The sequence below is a fragment of the Aethalodelphis obliquidens genome, unplaced genomic scaffold, assembly GCF_003676395.1.
Source record: "Aethalodelphis obliquidens isolate GAN/ISIS:26980383/991018 unplaced genomic scaffold, ASM367639v1 scaffold13, whole genome shotgun sequence".
Taxonomy (NCBI): Eukaryota; Metazoa; Chordata; class Mammalia; order Artiodactyla; family Delphinidae; genus Aethalodelphis; species Aethalodelphis obliquidens.
Window position 1 is genome coordinate 33,068,303 of NW_020837957.1, and position 22,747 is coordinate 33,091,049.

The 22,747-nt window shown below is 34.3% G+C and overlaps 1 long non-coding RNA gene across 1 annotated transcript in view; it reads right to left on the bottom strand.

The window, feature by feature from the left end:
• Positions 1 to 1,376: 1,376 nt before the first annotated feature.
• The window catches only part of LOC113624607 (uncharacterized), a 58,206-nt gene continuing 36,835 nt past the window's right edge, over positions 1,377 to 22,747 (bottom strand). The window contains exon 4 of the long non-coding RNA XR_003434402.1: positions 1,377 to 1,463. This is a non-coding gene — a long non-coding RNA (uncharacterized LOC113624607). The remainder of the gene's footprint in view (positions 1,464 to 22,747) is intronic.

The following is a 22,747-nucleotide window of genomic DNA, read 5'->3' on the forward strand; positions in this document are numbered from 1 at the left end:
TTGGAAAATGTCTAGAAGTCTGTATTTTCACATGTTTGATTTTGATTCTGGGAGTACAGAAAGTATTTAGAGAAATATTACCTGAGTCTAATTAGATTTTGAAATGATAGTAGAGGTAGGTAAACCAAAGATTCCTCTACATGATTTAGTCAGTAGAGAGGACAGTTGAAACTGACAGGAGAGAAGACCTTTGGAATAAAGCTGAATAACAGGAGAAAAATTTGAGAAAGGCTGATCCTGCCCTTATCAAGTATTATATCAAAGCTAGATCCTTTAAAAAATTTGTAAACAATAAATGTTTGGTCATTTGCTCTAGTAAAAAGCAACATTTTTCAGCATACATTTTTAAAATTCTTTACATTGTTTCCTTAGTTAAAACCATTTGAAAATCTGTAGAAAAAGTTAATATTGAGTCTTTTTTTCTTGTGGATTTATTTTTTTAAAAAAAGCTTTGCATTGAATTTTGTAGCATCACAGAATGATAATGTAATGTAATTTAGCTTAATAGCTATTTTGTGTTAGATGACAGTTTTATTAAGCAGAACCAATAATCATCTTTATTCAGAGTCATAACGACCCATTATAAATGGTCTTATTTTCCCTAAATTTAATTTTACCTCTTAGAGTATGCCTTTCTAGAATTGCTAAAATGGTTACACTTGGTTTCTTTCATAAATATAATTTTAACAATCACTATAGAAACATGAGTCATCTGGTAGTTAGTACCACTATTCTATATATTTGATACAAAACTATTTTAGTGTCTTGGTTTTTTATTAAATTATTATCGGTTTGTTATTAAATTAAACTTTCAGACAAGGAAATTTCAGGAAATTAAATTACCATCCTTTATGTGTTGGAGGCTTAAACTGAGATGAATATTCTTTTCTTTCTAGGATGCCACCTTTCAGACCCCTGTATGTATTAGGGTAGGGATTAGCAATCAGATTAGACAAAAGTGGGTCTTGTCCCCAGCAGCCTCTAGAATAACTGGATTCACATTCGCCTCTTTAAAAGTATCAACAAGCTAGGGTGGTTTTATGTTTATCAGGTATTTTAGCTTAAAGTGAAAAAATTTAGACACAATCAGATTATTTTTTGTCCCAACAATTGCACTGATAGATGAGGGGAGAGAATGAAGTTATTTAGGTCATAGATACTTCAGAGCAGAGAGGACATCAGAAGTTCTCCAATTTTAAGGTTGTTTTATATAATATTAAATATCTATTCAATGTCATATAGTTTACAGAGCATTCTCACTTGCATCCTTTTATATAGGCCTACACCTTTTCTTCCAGAGGAACATTATTATTATTCTAAATTTACACTGAAGGGACTAAGTGTCAGAGAAATTAACTCACGCCCAAGACGGTTACCTAGTTCAAGTGGAGGCAAAGCTTATGCTCTTTCTCCACAACATCAGAGTGTTGAGAGTCAGAGCACATCCCAAAGGCTCTGGATGCCTGGGAACAGAGGCAAAAGGTCAAAGAAGTTCAAAAAATGGAGGGTGAAGGTCACCTCAACTACAAACTTTACCAGCTTTATATTATTGTCCTGGGACCAGCATGCAACAATTGCTTAGAATTCAAGGAAAGTCAACTCCTTTCAGCTTCTGTCATGGGCACTATAGGTGGCTCCTGTTGCTTTTGAGTAATAATTCTATTTCATCTATACATGATTAAATATAACTTTCTTCTATAAAATTTGTTCCTAAGTGAACTAAAGATGTATTTCCAAGAATTCAAGGGTACTATGAATCAAGGGGATGCAAATATGAATTAACCTATGATGCCATTATGTAATTTGATATTTTACTTTATATTATATATTTATTTATTCAATAAGTAAATAGTGAATGCTGGAACTGCATTATACACTGCGATCATAGAGAAAAAGACACAGTCTCTGACCTTATAAAGCTCATACTCTGGTTATGGAGAAAGGCATTGACAATACAACATGGTAAGTAATATAGTAGAATTCATAGGAGGTCCTGAGAATGCAGAGGGACAACCTTTAAACCAACCTTCCAATTGTTTTTGAAATTATTGTTTTGCTGTGATTCACTTACATACATGCATATCAATTATTTGAAAGTTTGCACATATGTGTATATACATATAGCATGTAGCTTTACTCTTTCTCAGTTGCTACCTACCTAATCTGTAAATAAAATAATGTTCCCGAGTTTGTTCAAACAGAAAAAATTCATGGAGAATGGTAAATTAGAATTGCTTTGATTGCACTTGGAGCATGTAGTTAATACAATGAATACTGGGCTATCTATTTTTATAGGGGTCTTAATAAGCCATGCTGATAGTGGCATTTTAAAAAGTCTTGGGTAAATTAACAAAAGAAATGCTTTTATTTTTAGCCTAACAGATGTTTAGTTTCTGGTTTATAACTATCTCTTAAAACATTAGAATCACTGGAATGCTGCAACTACCCAGGAATTCTGCCAGTCTAGCAAAGTCTCTAAGATAAATCTAGAATAACTAAGAAAATAGGATATCTCTGTCAATTATGTCCCATATCTATAAAACTCTTGGTCACAAATTATGGTTCTCCAAAAATCCGTGTTCTCTACTTGGGTTTTTATGTCAATAGTTATATCCATTTGTTAGTATGAACAATACAAATTATCTGAATTCTATCAAGTTTTTTGGTTATGTTTATATTATTTTTATTTTAAATAAAAATGATCATGGTATTTGGAGTAAGTCTTTCTGGCCAGATTCTGAAGCTTTCTCTATCTTTGGCTCTAAACAAGTTTTTTACTCCAAGATTTAGTTTCTTACCTTGAAAATGAAGATGATTCTTACCACATAGTTCTATTGTCAGGATCAAGCACAATGTATTATATAAGGAACGTGTATAGCACAAGGCATAGGGCAGTTTCTGGGTCAGTGATAGTTTTTATTTTTGCTTGGCTATAAAACCTGTGCTGGATAATACTTTAACATTTAAACACACCTTACAACATTCCGATGGTGGCATTTAGTTAAAAAATGTAATGATTCCTATTCATTTATTTTGTGGGGACATCAAACTCACCTGTCAGTGATTGGCCTGGCCCATATGATCCGACCACTCAAAATATTACTTGGGTTGTGTTTCCTCACCAAAAACGGGTGAGACATACAAAGTATTTTCCTTTTATTTTCTCATAGTTGTAGCGTTAAGTGATGCCTGACATTCTATTTTGAATGCACAGGCTGAAGGCTGTACAATAAAAAGGAACTGGGGATGCTTTGTGAAATTCATCAAGGTATAATGACACCAGTTTATTTTTAAAACTGGATTAAATGTAGTTGTATTATTTGACACCATATGGATATTTGAGCTTAGTTGGTCAGAACTTGGTACTAGTATGTCAGGTTAGGGTATTCAATCTCCCTCATGTACCAATTACAATATGATTGATTTTTCACTCACCAGATTTTTGTTTTGTTTTTTTCTAGGCTCTCCGACTGCAGCTGTAACTTCAACTTGCCAATGTACACCATTGCTCACAAGAGGACCAGATAAGAGAGCGTGAATGAGTTTATTGCCAACCCTTTCCTATCCCAAAACAAAACAATTTTGTAGATTTGTTATTGATGGGTCATAGCACCATCTTCATATACAAATGACAACATTTCATATGGCATTATTTTCAGTATAAATGATAATAGAGATCACGGGGAGACTGTACAAATTATCTTGGGCTCTTGTGTTATTTATAGATTAAAGTACAGTTATGTTTTCCACTGAGTTACATTCTGACATCTTAGCTGATTATGTTATTTGCTTCTTTTATGCTCGTCCTCCCCTTAGATCTTGCATAACTATACTTTTCTTTACTATTCTCTCCCTTGTTAGATTGTGTATTTTCTCTGAGCGGCAAAATACGTTTTTTATTATTATTATAAGAATGCTAATTATTTACCTAATTACCCTTCAGAGAACACTAGAAGAAAATGCAGTTGAACAAATGGATGAATACTGGAAAGGGATTACTGAATACTTATATTATTTCTGGAAGTCAGCAGCTATTTTCTCTTACTTTCAAATAGTTTTATTCTAGGTTTCTATTTTTTTATGACAGTTTTTCAAGCTTAGAGCTGGTAATTTTTTCTTCCTGTTTGAAAAAATATTCCAGTAGTGTGCAAGTACTCAGATAAATATTTTCTATTAAATATTCATGAATTTCAGAACTGATTAATACATTTGTTCATTTTTAGAATGAAAAAATAATATAGTATTTATTTTTATATCATGGATTTCAGTTCACATATAAGTTCAAAGAATTTCAAATTAAATTTTATGCCAATCCAAAAATTGAATAACTGATATAAGTAAAAGGGCATAAGCCCAATACAAATAGTCAGAGAGAGAAGAATCTCATTAATTTATTTTAGGCAGTCAATCAGTCACCATCATACAATATCAAGAGCATAACTTTGTGCCAGGGATTTCTGTAGATACAAAGTTGAAAAGACATAGTACGACTCCTCCAAAATTACATACTCTATTAAGAAAGGTAGATGATGTGGATGTGAAAACAAATTAACATCAATACAGTGCAGTCAGATGTATCATAGAAATACGTAGAGTCACTGAGAGACTACCTAGCCCAATGGATAATCCAATCTGGCAGACAACGTATACTATTTCTGTTTCAATTTGGAATGCATTCTGATTGTGGCCAAGCAAGTTTGTTTTATTAACTTTTGTGCTGGATTGGCTAATCTTTAAATTGTTTTAATTGCTTACATACATATTATTTAGGAGTAGGACAAATGATAAAATATGATGAATGATAGGATAAAGGATCATGTGAGATTAAACATTAGTAAAAAATAATTCAAAAGGTGGAATTCATTCCTGAAATGGAGAAGTAATTGCAAAATTAGGAACATGTTTGTGGAAATTCAATAGCATAGCTTGGCACTGACAATCTGATTCATGGCTCTCTTGCTATCTATTCACATTTTTCCTTTAGGGGAAGTTTGACAATGATGTCTTGCAAATGGGTTGCCACTTTCAAAGCATCTTGCTAGCATTTTAGCAAGGGGAAAGCAGTTCTGGCATTTTAAATAAATGTTCTCCAAATCTTCCCTGCCAGACATCTCATTAAGTAGGAAGCCTCAATAGAGTAATATGGAAAAGCAATTTTTAATAGAAGTTTGATCCAAAACATGGTGATTTTTGTAAATAATATTCTGGGAAGTCTTCTGTGCTTTTTATAGATTTAATTTTACTGTTGGAGTTGTATGCCTCTCGCTGTTTATTATGACCAGAAATATCACCCTGCCACCCACCACTCCTTTTCAAGGAGAATGGATTGTAAATAAATGTATGAAACCATTCCATAATTTACAGAAGACTATTCAAGAAATGACAATTTCTGAAAGGATCGTTTATTCAATATGTTCCCACATAAATATTCTCTAAGATATTAAATGCATCCCCTTCTTTAATATGATGATATTTTTAATAATATCATTAGAGACCTTCTTTTAAATACTATATTATGATAATTGTCTCTGCCTCATTGTGATTCTCTTGCTAAAAGTGGACCCCTGAAAGCAGGGTTTGTGTCATATGTACTGTATACACATTTATATCTCCAACCTGACCACAAACATATAAGTACTTGATTAATTTTTTTTTTTTTTTTTTGCGGTACGCGGGCCTCTCACTGCCGTGGCCTCTCCCGCTACGGAGCACAGGCTCCGGACGCACAGGCTCAGCGGCCATGGCTCACGGGCCCAGCCGCTCCGCGGCATGTGGGATCCTCCTTGACCAGGGCACGAACCCGCGTCCCCTGCATCGGCAGGCAGACTCCCAACCACTGCACCACCAGGGAAGCCCTGATTAATATTCTTGAAGCAATGACTACTAGCATGACTTATCAATGTTAGGTACTTGCTGATATCTATTTATTTCTTTTATAAATATGACTTTCAATGTGATTGATAATCTTAGTCTAATATTCTTGTTTGCTGAAATTGGTTGGAAACAATCCTGTGCCATTCTATCTGGATTGCCTTCATTCCAGTGCATGTTCTCATGCTCTCTTGGTTGGATCACAGAAATAACCTTCTTAGCACTTACCTGGCATAAGTCAAATGTCCCCACCCACTCTATGTCTGACTTCACTCCCAAAGTGATATTTCCAACATTCAAATCTGATTATGTCACACTCATGCTCAGCACTCAGAACTCAGAACTCTTCAATGCCTGCCTTTCACTTCACAATGAATCAAGGCTCCAGGGTTATTTTACCTGGACTTAGTTCTAGGAGTATATGAAAAATCCTGTCTTTTCACTTTTCTCCCTGAAGTGCTCCACTTAGGAGGTTCATTAAATATTGTTGAATAAACCCTGCAGAACTGATTAAATATAGATGTCTATTGTAGCCCACTTATGCCAAAATTTGGGCAGTCAAGTTTGTTCATGGAAGTTTTTTAATAGAGATGTTTGTTTGAAAATGCAGATGGGTGCTTTAGGAAAGCATTTCACACACTGGGCCTGTTGATAAAAATCATCCAAGGTGGAGGTGTGTGTGTGTGTGTGTTTTGCATTTTTTTTTTTTGGTTTTTATTTTATATTAGAGTATAGTTGATTTACAATGTTGTGTTAGTTTCAGGTGTACATCATAGTGATTCAGTTATACATATACATATATCTATTCTTATTCAGATTCTTTTCCATATAGGTTATTACAGGATATTGAGTAGAGTTCCCTGTGCTATACAGTAGGTCCTTGTTGATTATCTATTTTATATATAGTAGTGTGTATATGTTAATCCCAAATTCCCTGGAGGGATAAATGAGGTATATTTTTTAAATGAATATTTCTGGAATTAGAATTTGCTAAGGAAAACTTGAGAATCTTTAATTTTTTTAAAATAATTGCTCTAATCGATTCTCTTGTCCAGGCAGGTTTGGGAAAGATCTCTTGGAGTTATAGTTAATATCTGGAGACTAGATGCCTGCTCAGTGTGGAAAGCTGGGATATGTGACCCTAAAGTCATTCCCTTCCATGAATTTTGAGGAACTGGGATTCTAGTGGAGGTCACAGTTTACACATGTGTAGATGCAGATAATTGACTTGAGATTTAACTGAATGCAGATAGGAGGAGTTTGGGAACAAATGACTGGGTCCAGGGTCACCAGATCTGGAGAGTTCTGACCAATTGTCAAGGATTCTAAGGGAACTCATTCTCTAACCCCACATTTGTTTATTAATTTAACAACTATTTGTTGAACACCTATTATGTGCCAGGTATAGTTTTAGGTGTTGGGATACAGCAATAACTCACATAATCTCAGCATTCTTTTAGGTGATCTGTCCCAACTCACCATGCTTGACTCTAGAACTCTCCAGTTAAGAGTAATTTTCATAGCCACTTGGCTCTTATGCAAATTGAAAACAATCTTCCCCAAAGAGCCATCATCAAAATAAGTGTTGAGGTTTTTGGTCTGACTGAAAACTGAAAGTATAACAGTTGGATCCAGGTTATCAGGCACAACTTCTCACCCTATGAAACCTGTTTATATCCTACATGAACTCTTATGAAGAGTTTATTCTAGGCCTAGCCCAGAATCTCTGACTATTAAATGCCCTATCATTTTAGGTGAAAATACATTGTATTTCTTATTTTTATCTTTTGAACCTGGCATTTTTCTGCTCACATTGATAATCCTATAAATATTTCAAGCTGTAGAGGCAGGATGGTGAAGTGTGGAGAATTGTTCTTACCTCACAAGCTGTGAAATTAAATGAGTTATAAAATGGTGTTATATTGACTAGCATTTAACATCTATACATTAAAATTACTGTGTTAATTTGTCTGCATTTTACAGGATGTTAAACTGAAATTTGAGGTGGCTACAATGACTTGTAAATATTTATTTATGATAACAAAAGTGTCTTCAAACATTGTCAACTTTTTAGTACACCTAATGTTTCTATGAAGTATGGTGAGTTAAAATGATGGCCTTGAGACAATGTTTTCTACTCTATTTTTAAAATCCTGTGCGGTAGTCAAGGCTTATGTTTCTTGGTATTTCATTTCTCTGTGGTAACATTAAAATTTAATTACTACATTTTTACAAGGAAATTATTCTAAAGGCAAAGTCTACTAAATTAAATCTAAAGACAATAAAAGACCATAGTGAAATAAAAATAGAACTGCAAATACAAAAACTAAAAACAAAATAGTAAGCATAGGGGTTTTTTGTTTTGGTTTTTAACCAACAGTTTTATAGATGTGGATGCTTTGGAAAATGGAAGAATTTTCAACAAGAGCCAAGAACGTCATGGTGATTTCTGTGAGTGTATTTCCAAAGACCAGAAGAAATATATCGGCCACTAAATGGGAATTATATAGACTCTTACATAGATAATACACCCACCAAAAAGCAAAAGAACTACCTTACTTTTGGAATTTCCCTAAAATTCCACTTGTAGTTGCAAAAATAAAACAAGAAAATGGTGTTTATTAGCAGTGGTCTTAAAGTCTATGGAATGGTGCACTTGACTTATGAAAGTAGAAAGCCAGGGTACCCAAATAAATATCCTTTTTGTCTTGTTTATTGGAGTGAGAGGGAGTTTTACTAATTACTATGCTGTAAATATAAGAAAGTTAAAGCATTTAATAGTTTCCTTTACTGTTCACGTTTTTCTGGGATGTTTTGAAGATGACTGCATCAAACACAAACTATTTTAAAAACTAGTAGATTAAAAAGAGAAGTTACCTCTTCTCCTTCCAGGGGTTTTATGAGCCCACATTTAAGTATTTATCATTGAAATTAGGATAATTCCCAACACTACCACCGACATCAACATCTACCATGTATATTGTACAACAGGGTTTCTTAAATTCTTCCACATCATAGCACTCATTGAAAGTAGCATTTGTATAGCACACTGGGGTGAATAAAACCAAAAAGAAGGCTTCTTCCTGCAGAGTCTGAAAGCTGGGGAAGGTCTGGGCCCCAGGCCCAACCCAGAAGCCCTGAGGGCTGCAGGCATCACTATTCTGGCACACTCCTAGTCCATTTGCATACATCAGGGTGTATTGGCATACCTGTTGGGGAGCTCTGTGTTTGCTTTTAAAGAGATGGTAATGCTAAAAAGACTACGTGTTCCTTTTTTTCAGTTTCCTTGAGCCAAAATTTTAGCAGGAAATATTTCTGTATTTTATATCTCAGCTTTCTATTGGAATAGATTGCTTCCAATGTCCCCAGTGATGAAGATGATGAGAAGTAAGTACTTGAGTTTTGTCTCAAATAAATGCAATTAGCATAAGCGAATCTGTTTGTAGTGACTCAGGTTTTTCTTTTTCCCTGAAATTTTCAATAAAAAATTGGGGGTTCAAAGTAGCAAATTGGATTGCTTAGCAATTTTTTCCTAAGGTAATTATTAATGGTTTGGAAGAAAAGAATAAGGTGGCATATCCATGTAACTTGATTTATTTTATTTTAAATATCTTTTTTTTTCTAGTTTAAGATATAGTGTTTTTCATCTAACTCGTGTATAACAATGACAATCTCTAAAACAGAATTAAGCATACCAGCCAGTTTAACTTCAGAAAGAAATGTCTTTAAAGCAATTAGAGAGGTGAGAGTGGGTGGGGGAGAGAGGATTGATTTATCAGCTTCCCTTAGTGTGTTCAAAATTTAACAACTCTTCCTGTCTAGAAACTGTTATATGTAGCTTTAATCTCTTCTACTACAATGCAACTTCATTTTCTTTTTTTATGTCTTGTAAGGCAGAGGGCCCCAAGAGTGTAAGAGAAGTTAAAGAATAACCAGCTCTACAACTGTGATTGGGTAGCGTTGCCACAACTATAAAATGAAAGCTATTTCACTTGTTCTATAGCCCTTAAACTTTGGAAATAGTGTCCAATAGTGGAAAATTAAAAGAAAAAAAAGTCTTCCTTGTTGTCCAAAGGAAAAGAATCATGAGTCTGTACACATGATAGATTAAGTCAATTGTATTTCTTTCAAAAGCTTTTAAAAGCACAAGTGAAGTCTAAAAAAGGTTGTATGTCACCATGAAGATGTCAGTAACCTATGACACTTAAGCAATTGATTCCTATGTTCATTCTGCTTTATTAATAATCTTTTGTATATTTCCCAACACATTAACCTGCTCGTACTTCCATAATAATCTCTTCAATTTTGAAGATAGTCTCATTGCAACATGTACTCTTGAGCACTAGTCTCATCTGTTGGAGACTGAGATCATATACCAGGAATACCCTTTGAGCATTTATGACCTTAAAACCAGTGTGAAATTGGATCACAATTACAGAAAAATACCCAGTCTGCAACTATTTGTCTCAGACATCTTAATGGCAGCTCTTGTACTTGAAATGACTTAAGAAGACTATTCAACATCAAATCTTTTCTAAGGAACTTATTGAAGTACATTTGAACTTTATCATACTCCTAGAAAGTTTTGGAGAAACTGTTGGTTTCAACATATATGTCCCTTGATTGTGCCTTTTGTATTGTGCTTCAAATGGATAAACAATGGGATTTTTCCCATTTTTAAAGGGCACGATGGATCCATTTCCTCAACATTTTGAAATGCAGAGGACATGAAACTATATACCAACTATCCCTAACATATTTATAACATTTCTGATGATCTTCAATAATTTTACATATAATGTATTAAATTTACACAGTATATCAACTATTTATTAGAGTTTTATTACAAACATTGAATTGACACACAGTAAAAATGTCGCAAAATTATTAAACACATAGGGAGTACACACTATTGTTATTCTATAGCATTTAGAGAAACAAATAAGGTGAGTTGGTGCCATCTCACGTATTATCTAGAAATTGTTACTCTCATATTTTTCCAGATTGATAATTAATCCTGGGCACCAATAGATTGCGGGGGTGGGGGGAGGTCTTTCTGTACATGTGTAACTTCTGAAGTTCTGGTTAGAGAAACACATTCCACATGCCCACACAAAAAAACTTTCACTCGTGAATAAATTTATATGATGGTTAAATTTATTTCTAGAACATTTTAAACTAATGTTTCCTATTAAGCCATTTTACAATTTTGAATTGATATAAATTATGCCATTTCTGAGTTATGATTCTTCTGTAACAGTTTTTTACCAAGTACTAACTGAACATATTTCCTAACTCTGTCAAATGAACTTTGCTATTTTTTGTAGATTCTTGATTTGAACTATCAGCTAATTACAATACTATCTTTTCTATGAACTTGGTAGGTCTAAGGTTTTCTCTATTCAGTAACCAATTTGAATGAATTTATTTTGGCATATGGAATTAGTCTAAATGATCTTTTGTTAAGGTGAGTTCAGTTTAGATAATAAAATTTAATTTCAGAAATGTAGCTCCATTCACCATTTTATTAACTGATGCCAGTAGCTGAATATATGGACTAATAAGTGAAATGTTATTCATGAGAAAGTAGAAAGGTCAAAATAATTTCCTGATTTTTAAAATCTGATTATTAGTGATTCTGTTATATACTTTTACCAGTTCCTATAGTTAAAACTGTATAAAGCAAAGTAGAGTTACAGATGAAGCTTTGTGTTTTTAAAGACAGTCACATGAGGTTCTTTCCAAATCATTCAGCAGCTACTTAGAAAACTGCTATTTTGAATGATATCATTTTGCAAAGATAATTATCACTAAATTATTACTACAGCATAAATGGATAGGTTGTCTCTGGTTATCTACCAAAGAATCTCCTTCATCTATAAATTTATGAGTACATTTTAATGTGAAGTTCATATTTTAAAGACACGAAGACAAAAGGGGTGCATCCTGGTCTATGGATTTGGGAAATTCTTTTCTTTCTACCTCAAAAGAGGCTATTTGTTTGGAGGTCAAGTCCAACACATGTGCAGTGTAAAATTACAGAGTTGTCTGGCCCTGAGCTTCACCTGGAAGTCTAGTTACACGTTTATTAGTGAGAAATTCTAGCTAGGCTAGATCACTTGTGGGACCTCACCATCTGCTGTGAGCCTATATCTTCATGCAGTCTGGCCTCCTCTTTAGATGATGTTAAACAACATGTGATACCACTTCCGCTATCAATTTAGCAACATTTTACTGAAATTGGAACTTACAAACAATATAAGGACAGTGGGATCAACGTTTTAAAACATGGATAGTGGGAATGAATTGATAATTGTAAAAATCAATTTGGCAAAAATGCATCAGGAACCTTAAAATATTTGTATCATTTGAGGTAGTAAATTCTATTTCTGGGGATCTGTCATAAGGAAAAACTAGAATATTGACTAAAAGTTGTATTGAAAGGTTTTTATGACAGTGACATTTGTAATATGGGAATAATTTAAACATCCAACACAATGTTACTGGGTAAATAAATTATAATACACTCTGAGGAAAAGAGATTACAAATAATTAAACTTGTTCATAATATGGGAAATGCTTTAAAATAAATAAAAAATGACAATTGAAAAACAAACTTTAAGAAAGGATTACATAAATTCATGAGGAATTGTATCTGCATGTATGTGCATAACTATATTTTGTACCTATTTCTGCATTTTTCTAACTATATTTAAAATGCATAATGAAATGTCCTTAAGGAGATAATGAAATGTCCTTTGTGTTCTTTTAAATTTCTTTACACTTTTACACATTTTCAAACTTGCAAAATTAGATATTATTGTTATAATCACAAGAATCTTATTTAAAAAAATAGACTCAGCCCCTAATAATGGAGAAAGAGTGCCCTTCATCAGCTGATGTGTCTGTCTGACAGCACAAAAAATACACTATTAGACCATCCCCATATACTAAAACATTCCATCACTTACTCATGGGTGACAAATTGGGATATATTTGATAACATGGTTTGTATAATTATTACTAATAATTGAGGCACTTGGCTTCATGTATAGTAAAATTTCCAATACTTCCCCTTTTCAAGTGTAAGACAACAAGGGTGAGTTGAGAGTTTTTCTAAAATCCCAAATAAGGTGTGAAAATAATAACTGAGAAATAATTTAAAAATCATACAGAACAAGACCTTTTTAACTCATAAAATATACTATAAAATTATTTCCTGAGGAGATTATTTCAATGTATACTTTAAGTGCCTTTTTTTTTTTTTTTTTTTTTGCGGTACGTGGGCCTCTCACTGTTGTGGCCTCTCCCGTTGCGGAGCACAGGCTCTGGACGCGCAGGTTCAGCGGCCATGGCTCACGGGCCCAGCCGCTCCGCGGCATGTGGGATCTTCCCAGACTGGGGCACGAACCCGTGTCCCCTGCATCGGCAGGCGGACTCTCAACCACTGCGCCACCAGGGAAGCCCTAAGTGCCTTTTTATAAACAATATTGACTGGAGAACTTGAGTCTGAAATGTTTGGAAACTAATAGGAGCTTATTAATTTCATTTAGGGTATTTCAAAGCCAAGTCTTATTAGAGTTGTTAAAGGACCTTTGCCATAGTACTAATGATTATTGTGTTTTATTATATTGCCACCAAACTGGGAACTACAGATATGGAAGAATGGTCTTAGGACAAGAATAAATTGGAAATGGTACAATAGCTCAATTTTGTCCTGGTAACAGAGGTCTGAGGAGGAACAATTTTGCTATGAGATGATTTTTGTTCATGGTAAACACCACAGTTAACACCTTTATTTCAGCATTTTTTTCACTGAATAAATACAGGCAGGGAAAATGTTTATGAATGAAATGCATTAAGTTAACGTGTATGAAATTTACTGGCACCAGGCACGCTGTGGCACAGCATTCTGTTCACAATAGGAACAAGTTGAAAAGAAAGTAGAATGAATGAATAAATGATAGGCATTTAATGAACCCTGATTTCCTTCTCCTTCATCACTGTTTCTTCCTTAATTGATAGGTGAGTCAAAAATTCAGGTCTGCAGTGTGGCCTGGAAGATTTCATGCTAAAAACAATACAAAACAAACAAACACAAATATATTTATCAGTGTACAACCCAATGGTATTAAATTTATTTTGAGTAACATAATTTTTTAAATCTCCAGAGTAAATTCAAATAGTAGGCAAAATGCCATGGTTTTTAGTTAAAATCTCAGGAAAGTGAACATTTTTATATGTGCCTATTAATAACCCTATAATATATGTTTTCATGAGTAAAATAAAATTACTAATAGACCCCTACAGTTACACTGCTGAGAGCTGCATATCAGGATGAATTTGCATGAAGAATGTAAATTTCATTTTTTGTCATAGTGATCTGACTTTCATCACATGTGGCTATTACATTTTTAATGGCTGCTTAGCAACTGAATCTATAGCTTTTGTTTGGTAATGTATATTTTAGGGAAAAAATCACATTCAACAGGAGTTTAGAAAAACTTCTGGTTTTTATATTGATTGATGCACATTAATTGTTTACCAGAATATTTAAACATCCCCCAAGCTCATCTTCTGAATAAATCATTTGCAAACTCATAGGCAAATAGAGCATAATTGATGGGAGTAGCATTCAACAAATGCCTTGTGATTTGAATTTTATGTGTGTTTTATATATGTGGTTTTATGGATAGCAGAAACTGAATAATATATTTATCTTTGGGTAGAATTTTCCCCAGTAAGCTAACTAAGAAACTAAAATTTGATATCTCTGCTTGGGGTAATTTGAAACTGAAGTTGCATTTGTTTGAAAATAATTTTAAAGTTTTGAACTACCCAGTAATACTAAATAAAAGTTTTATTGAAAACTACAAATGCAAAGCAATTGAAACGTTGATCACTGAAAAAGAAAAAAAAAAATAGAAGTGGGGGTAAAGGAAGGAAATGAGAAATGGTTTTATTTCTCAATAAACATGTCATTGCTGATTAAAGAAAGATATGAGATTTCATTGTATGCTACAACGGAGGATGACATCAAAGTGTCCTGTTGGTAGCAAACTAGCTATGTAAACCAAAAAATAGAGCTGCATTAAAAATACAATACATTGAAACAGTAATTTTTCAATGCTGGGTAAATACTGTGGACATTTTAAATTCAAAGATAAGCAGAATCAGCAGACAGTGACAGAGTTAAATTTGCTAAAAATCAATAGAAGAGCAGTAAAATGCAATTTTCTTAAACCAGGCTGTAACTTCAAGTGAGCTGAACCATTCCTGATTCAACTGAGAGATTTTGAAATAGGACTTAAGAAAAGTGGATTTAATATTGTTTCATTTTATTAGTGCTTGAGCAACATAAATGTGAAACGCTTTGAAGTAATCTACATTATATTTTTATTAGCTTCAGAGTTTCTATATACATATTTTATGTTCTTTTCATAAGCTTAAATATTATTACATTCTAATTATTATTTGCAGATGGTATTTGTTTTTCTCATAATGACCAGTCAGGAATCAGTACTCTGAGTTCATGAAAAAGAATCATTTCATGTTGAGTAGCAGTTACTCAGTATGCATTCTAGCTCTTCCTCTCAGAGGGAAAGATTTAAATAATGTATGGCGGGTTCCTTTGTAATGAGGTGCTCTTTTTTTATGTTTTGTTGCAATTTTGTCACTTTAGAGGAAATGTCGTTAGTTAAAGGGTCACAAATCATATCAAGGATTTCATCGATGCCATATAATTGAGCTATATATCTTTTAATGGGTGGATGAATGTCATTCAAGGCTCTTGGGCATTTAATTCAAATACTAAATTTAAGAACCATGAGCATATTGATGAGTTAGGAAAAGATATAGAATTTTTTGCATGACACGAGACCTGGGTGAATATCTCTTTTTTTTTCCTTTCTTTCTCATTAAAGATTGATCTAAAGATTTTTTTGAGGGAGACTTATTTGATAGACGTAGCCACTTTTTTGATTCCCAGAGTGGCAATAAAAAAATCGCTCAATAAAACACCATTTCCCATTTCTCTTGTGTCCAGTACTCCCTTCCTCTTCAAATGCAGCTGTTTTCTTAAGAATTCTTTCAAAAGTGAAGGCCACGGGAAAAAAAAAAACAAAGACAGTTTCTGAAGAGCCAAGTAGCTTCTTAAAGCACTGAATTGAAGTGTTGCTTCTAAGCATTGTGTGGCTTCTAACATAGGCTATCTTGAAGTAATAAAAATAAAAATAACAAATCTCACCAAATTTTATTTTAACAGAAGAGTAGCCTTCCTAAAGATATCTTTCATTATTTTGTCATCTCCTTTTTTTTTTTTTTTCGGTACACGGGCCTCTCACTGTTGTGGCCTCTCCCATTGCAGAGCACAGGCTCTGGACGCTCAGGCTCAGCGGCCATGGCTCACGGGCCCAGCCGCTCCGCAGCATGTGGGATCTTCCCAGACCGGGGCACGAACCCGTGTCCCCGGCATCGGCAGGCGGACTCTCAACCACTGCGCCACCAGGGAAGCCCTGTCATCCCTTTTCTTAAATGTTTCCTGCATGTGAAATCTCTTGTATCCTCTGGCACACATGACTTGTTAGGTATTGATATTTATTTTGTTCATTTATTTATTTTTAACATCTTTATTAGAGTATAATTGCTTTACAATGGTGTGTTAGTTTCTGCTTTCTAACAAAGTGAATCAGCTATACATATACATATATCCCCATATCTCCTCCCTCTTGCATCTCCCTCCCACCCTCCCTATCCCAGCTTTCTAGGTGGTCACAAAGCACCGAGCTGATCTCCCTGTGCTATGCGGCTGCTTCCCACTAGCTATTTATTTTACATTTGGTAGTGTATATGCACATTTATTTTTATTGCCTACACATTTTGCTATTATGCCATGTCAGGCCCTTTGTCAACTGACAGTATGTGTAGCCCTGTATTTGGGATACATGTCTAGGAGGCATAATAGGTAGCAGCAACATAAAACACAAAATCAGCAACATCCTATGCCAGAGAAAATATTTTCTTTTTACAAAAGTTTTGTAATATTCTCTTAACTTAAAACACTAGCATGTTAATTGTACCTGTTTCCAAAGAGCATGCCATTATTATTGACATGCTGCTAGCTTTATGGTCCCAGGATGCACGAATTATTAGTGTTGCTTGACATTTTAAAATCCCTAACTCTATAGCCTATAGCTATATTCCCGTTAGCTCTTACAGGCTTTAAGAGGTCATGCTAGTTCTTGATCAGTGATTGCTCAGTATTTCAGAGGTGTCAGATTCTCTTGTTGTTAAAAAAAAATCTTGGTTGTTACTTTCGGACTTTATAAAACATTGTCTAAATAAAATTGTAAAGCACTGTTATGTGTCTGATGCTTAGAGGACACCTACGATGATTTTTGTAAAGAAACTACAATTACTTTTCTACCACTATTTTTTTAACACTAAAACAATACTATTCAAATGCAATTATTATTAGATTTCAGTGCCTTTCTCTCAAAGCATTCCAATGAAATATTAAAACAACACTGTATCATACATAACTGAATATGTCTGAATACTTATTAACCAAAAAAATCCATCTGATTAGGAGGAATAATGAAAATAGTTGAGTTACAGGAAGGTATAGCATATTTATGAGTCTTTAATTTTCCAGGAACAACATACTGATTCGTATCAGACTGAATGGCTATTTGCTTGTCATGGAAAGATACAAGCATTGGAAGCATGAAACACAAAAACAGAAATATCAAAGACATCTGATTTCTTTTTCAAAGACTTGTGATACTTTACTTTTGCATTCTCAGTTTGTTTTTCATTGTGAGAAGATGTTAACTGACAAATTCTTTGAAATATTTAGGCAAATCAATGAATTCCCAAATAATATGTCTGTGTTTGGGGGTTTTAATTATTAATGAATTACAATGAAAATATATTTTGTTTCATTTTTTTCCTTTAATACACACTTACCCTCTCCTATCAGCAGGAAACATTTTAAACTAGGACACCTGTAATGAAACTCAGCACAATTAATTGCCTGTTAGTCTCTTACACTAGATCTATACTACTAGTTATGTTGCTAAATTGTGGGTTTGGAAACTTGCTTTATACAGGTTGACTCCCAGCTCATCAGAGGATGTATTCCAAAGTCCCAGTGAATTAGTTCCAGTGATCAGTTGACAATAGGAAACACAGTTTTCAGTGTTCTCCCACTGTCATATTTAATGGCTGATTTTAAGTGCTTGTCCCAACTCATCTCTCTGAAGTACTTCAATCTGTGGGACAATTCTCTATATCTTGAAATATTCTTTTCCTTTGGCTTCCATTCTTCGCCTTCTCTTCTCATCGTATCACTAACCGATCTTTCTCAATTTCCTTTCTGGGTCCCTTCCCTTTTCCCATTCCTTAGATTCTCCTTTTTGGTTCTCTTCTCATTTATCCAAAGAACGTTTGTGAAGCAATTACTATGTGTACTATAGTGTGAAATCTCTGAGGTATTCAAAAGTGCATACAATAAAGGCACTATCCTGAAGACCTTGACCTTTAATAGTGAAGAAAGCATGTAAACATAACTTTCTAACTGAATGATGTCAATGCTTCTCTTCTCTGCATGTTCTGCCCAGGTAATCTCACTGATCCTCAAGACCTCAACTACAGTGTGTGCTGCCTATCCCTGACACTTACCTGCAGCTGTATTTCCAGCTCCTTACTAGACCTCTCTCTTTGGATGTCCTCTAGACACTTAAAACTCAATGTGTCACAAATTAAATTTTTTCTGAACCAATGATACTTTAACTTCCAGAAAAAAAAATTCATAGTTCATCTACTTGATTCTTGGTCTTGAATGTTGTCACTTGTGTTAATACTTTCTCAGTCTTATAACCTCTAAATTATCCTTGACTAGTGCTTTCTATTTCCTTTCTTACACTGAATGTGTTTTTTTTTTTTTAAAAAAAGAAAAAGTCTACTTATTTTCCTTGGAATATAAGTCTGCTTATTTTCCTTGTCTTCTGAATATCAATTCCTCTTGCCACTTTCTTATTTCAGTCCTACTTCACCTCTCATCTGGATGAATGGCAATAATTTCATATCCTATTTCCCTACCATGTAGACTAGTGGAAATATACGGGGCTTTGGAATCTTTCAAAATGATTAAAAGCACAGCTGCACCACTGACTATATATGTGATCTTGGATAGCGAACTACTTACTCCAAGCTTCAGTTTCTCATGTATGACATGAAATAATAATATGAACATTTCAAATTTGTTGAGAAAATTATTGTATAATATAATTTCTGGCATATATTAAACACATACAAATATTAGTTACCTTCTCACTTCAATTTATCCCAGACAATACCATTAGAATGATCTTCCTTTACAATTCTGATCATATTTTCCTATTGAAAAGCTTCACTGAATTCCCACTGCTTAAAAATTACACTCACCTGGATATTTTAACTCTAGTCCACTTCTCTAACCTCATTTCCTGTCTCTCCACTCCTGGCTTCTATTGACTAAATTGTACCAACCTTCTCACCATTCACTGAGCTCTCCGATCCCTGTGAATACTCTATGTCTACCCAGACTGTTCCTGCCCCCTCTTTGGAAAGGTCTTCTCCCAACTCTTCTCTTGGTAAAACTCCTTTTCATCTTCAAGACCCAGATCAAATGGCACATCTTCTGGAAGTCTACACTGACTCACCCAAGAAGAAATAGTCATTCTGCCTTTTGTACTAAAGCATCACTTTGTTTACAAACAAGGGCATGTTAATGTCTTGTGACCTTTCCTATATGAGCTTCAGTTTGCTAAACAATAATAACAAGGAGAACAACAGTAATAACATTTATGGAATACTTCCTATATGTAAGGCATTGTACTGTGCCCTTTATGTTGCTTATCTCATCTGGACCTCACTGCAACACGGTGAGGTATCAATAGATGTTATTTCATCCCTAGTTTACTGATGAGCAAACTGAGGCTTAAAAATTTGCAATTAGTCCTAGATGAACCACTTAGGTAGATCTAACTTCAGAATCCATGCTTTTAAACACATATAATTATTTATTTTAAACATCATATGTTGATTTGCAAACTCCTATAAGAATATGATAAAAGCAATTTTTAAAATACCATTTGCAAATCCATTTCCATATCATGTAGCTCATGGATCTTCTGAGGAATCCACTGATCTGAAGATAAAACCCTTTTCCTTACAGATCAAATTTTTAATTCTATAATCTGACGAAGAAATATTATCAAACTATTCATTTTTAAGTAAAATCCACATTTAAAATGACAACCTACAGTTATCTCAATGATGTGGCTTCTAAGGAAATTGAGATCCTTTAGGTCTCCTGAAACAATGTTTGAAAAACACTGGCTCAAGGTAGTGACATGTTCAACTCCTCAGAAAATGTTTATTTCTCTTCGTGTTGGAGAGTGAGCTTGTTATGAACTGTACAAAATTTATCCTTGCATCCCATCATGAGTTTTTTGAAGGGTTATTTACTCAATCAAGCTTTTATCTGAATATTTCAATGAGGTTGGGATTTAAAAGAAAAGTAAAACATGTTTCCACAACCAAGGTAAGTTGGGCAAAGTACTTTTTATCATGAAAACTGAGCAGCATTGACAAATAGCTGACATGAATGGAAATGTGTTGATCCAGATTATTGAGATCACCCCCAGACATATTTGGATCAATGCTCAAACATGTGAATTATAAGTTAATCAGTGGAAACAAAGTTGTTCTTATATACGGATAGAAGAGATTGCAAATTGGCTGCCCGTGGACTGAATTTGGCCCATAAACATGTTGTTTGTTCTGCCTGGTATTTTTTAAAAATTTAAGACAGTATTTAAACACCAGGGTATTTGTTTTTTACATGAATCTCTGGGTTTACAGCTTCTCTTGAAAATTTGGAAGCTCTGATAACACTGGGTCCATATTCTCACATGGCAACAATTGGCTGGAACTGAACAGCAGCTGTTCCCTCTACATAGGGCTTGTACCTTCCAGTGTAGCACAGCCTCCAGCAGACCCATTTCACCCATTTACCATACCTGCCTGTCCCTTGTTGGTAGTTGCAACCTTAGAAGACTGGTCTGGAAATTTGAAGAGTTTATAGGAAACTGTTACTTTTAATAATGCATCACGTGCTGCAATGCAAAATGAAATCACCTCTTCTAAAGTGTAGGTTAGAGGGATTCCCTGGTGGCGCAGTGGTTGAGAGTCTGCCTGCCGATGCAGAGGACACAGGTTCGTGTCCCGGTCCAGGAAGATCCCACATTCTGCTGAGTGGCTAGGCCCGTGAGCCATGGCCGCTGAGCCTGCACGTCCGGAGCCTGTGCTCCACAACGGGAGAGGCCACAACAGTGAGAGGCCCGCGTACCGCAAAATAAATAAATAAAGTGTAGGTTAGAGATATACACTCCTAGATAGTCACTGAGGCTGCTGTGACTCACAAAAATAGTATAAATAGAAAAATCCCACGTTTAAATATTTGGAATCAAATACTTTTGACTATGGAGAAACAAAAGACTTGAATCCTCACCTCCTGGTCAAATCCTCGCCTTCTTGAATCCAGGTACCCTATGATGAGTATGAAATCAAATCCAGAAGCCCAATAGTATTTCAATGAATAAGTCATCCACAGTTCAATGTAATTTTAATATTGATTATCTATAAGAAAGATGGGAGGAGGGGGTTGGAATGAAGATCTATTTTCTTTTTATTCTCTTTAGTTTGGTATTATTAAATTTGTATATCACCTTGTAATTAGAAACAACAATATAAACAAGCAAAACATAAATGGGCAAACATGTTATTTCATCATATTTTACAATTCTTTGTTTTCTAGTCTTTTCAATCTGGTGATGATGGTGCTAGTATTATTAAAATGGTCTAGTAGGTTATAGTATTTCCAGTTATTCTAAATCCTTACAGTTCTATAGGACCTTGAAGGAAATTTCATCATGAGAAAAAAATTAACCATATCATGGTTTAATTGTTTGTGTTGGCTAATAAATTTAACACTAAATTTCTATTCCTAGTGCTTTGCTGAATCTTAGACTAGAGGATATATTAGAGGACTGATTTGATTTAGAAGGACTTTGAGTCCCTTAAATTATCATGAAAAAAAACAGCTCAAATTTCTTTGATGTGTCACTCATCTTTCAGCAGCCCTGGTAATGTTAGAGCACTTCATTTTTTTCCAAAGCACTTTCACATACTGCAAACTTGCCTTTAGGTACTGCAATTAAGTTAATTTAGGATATTTAGCCTAATGGAAGTATGAACAAGGATAGCTCAAAAAGGAGGGTGACTGATTGAAGACTTTTCTTTCTGGTTCAGCAGTCTTTAAGACTGAGAGAGATTTAATAATTCTGATAAGTAGGTAACAGGAGAACCAATACCTAGGAAGACTCCGGAAATGTGAACATTGTCATTTGTATTAGATTCTCACCATTTATGGATTTACCATTTGAAATTTGACTCTTCACAAACTGCCCCAAAGGTTTATGACATTTAAAAGCTGTGATCATTTTTTGAACCTTAAAATTTGAATTATTTTCTTTTCAACTCTGGTAATTTGAAGAAAATCACTTAGCTAGTATGTGAACCTAGTTACTCACTGGACATCAATGCTGCCTGTTGTTCTCTAACCATCTCTGCATACAAAGCATCTCACTTAGAATGGTTTAAAAAACACAACTATTTCTTTGTGGAAAGGAACTGGTCTTCAAAAGAGAAGAGGAGATTAGACAGTCAAAAACAAAAGTGATTAACTTCTGGTGAAAGAATTTCTCAACTGAAATAACCCAACACTGAAAGCAGTGTTTCTGTTTATAAATTTGGAAACTTCAGATTTCAA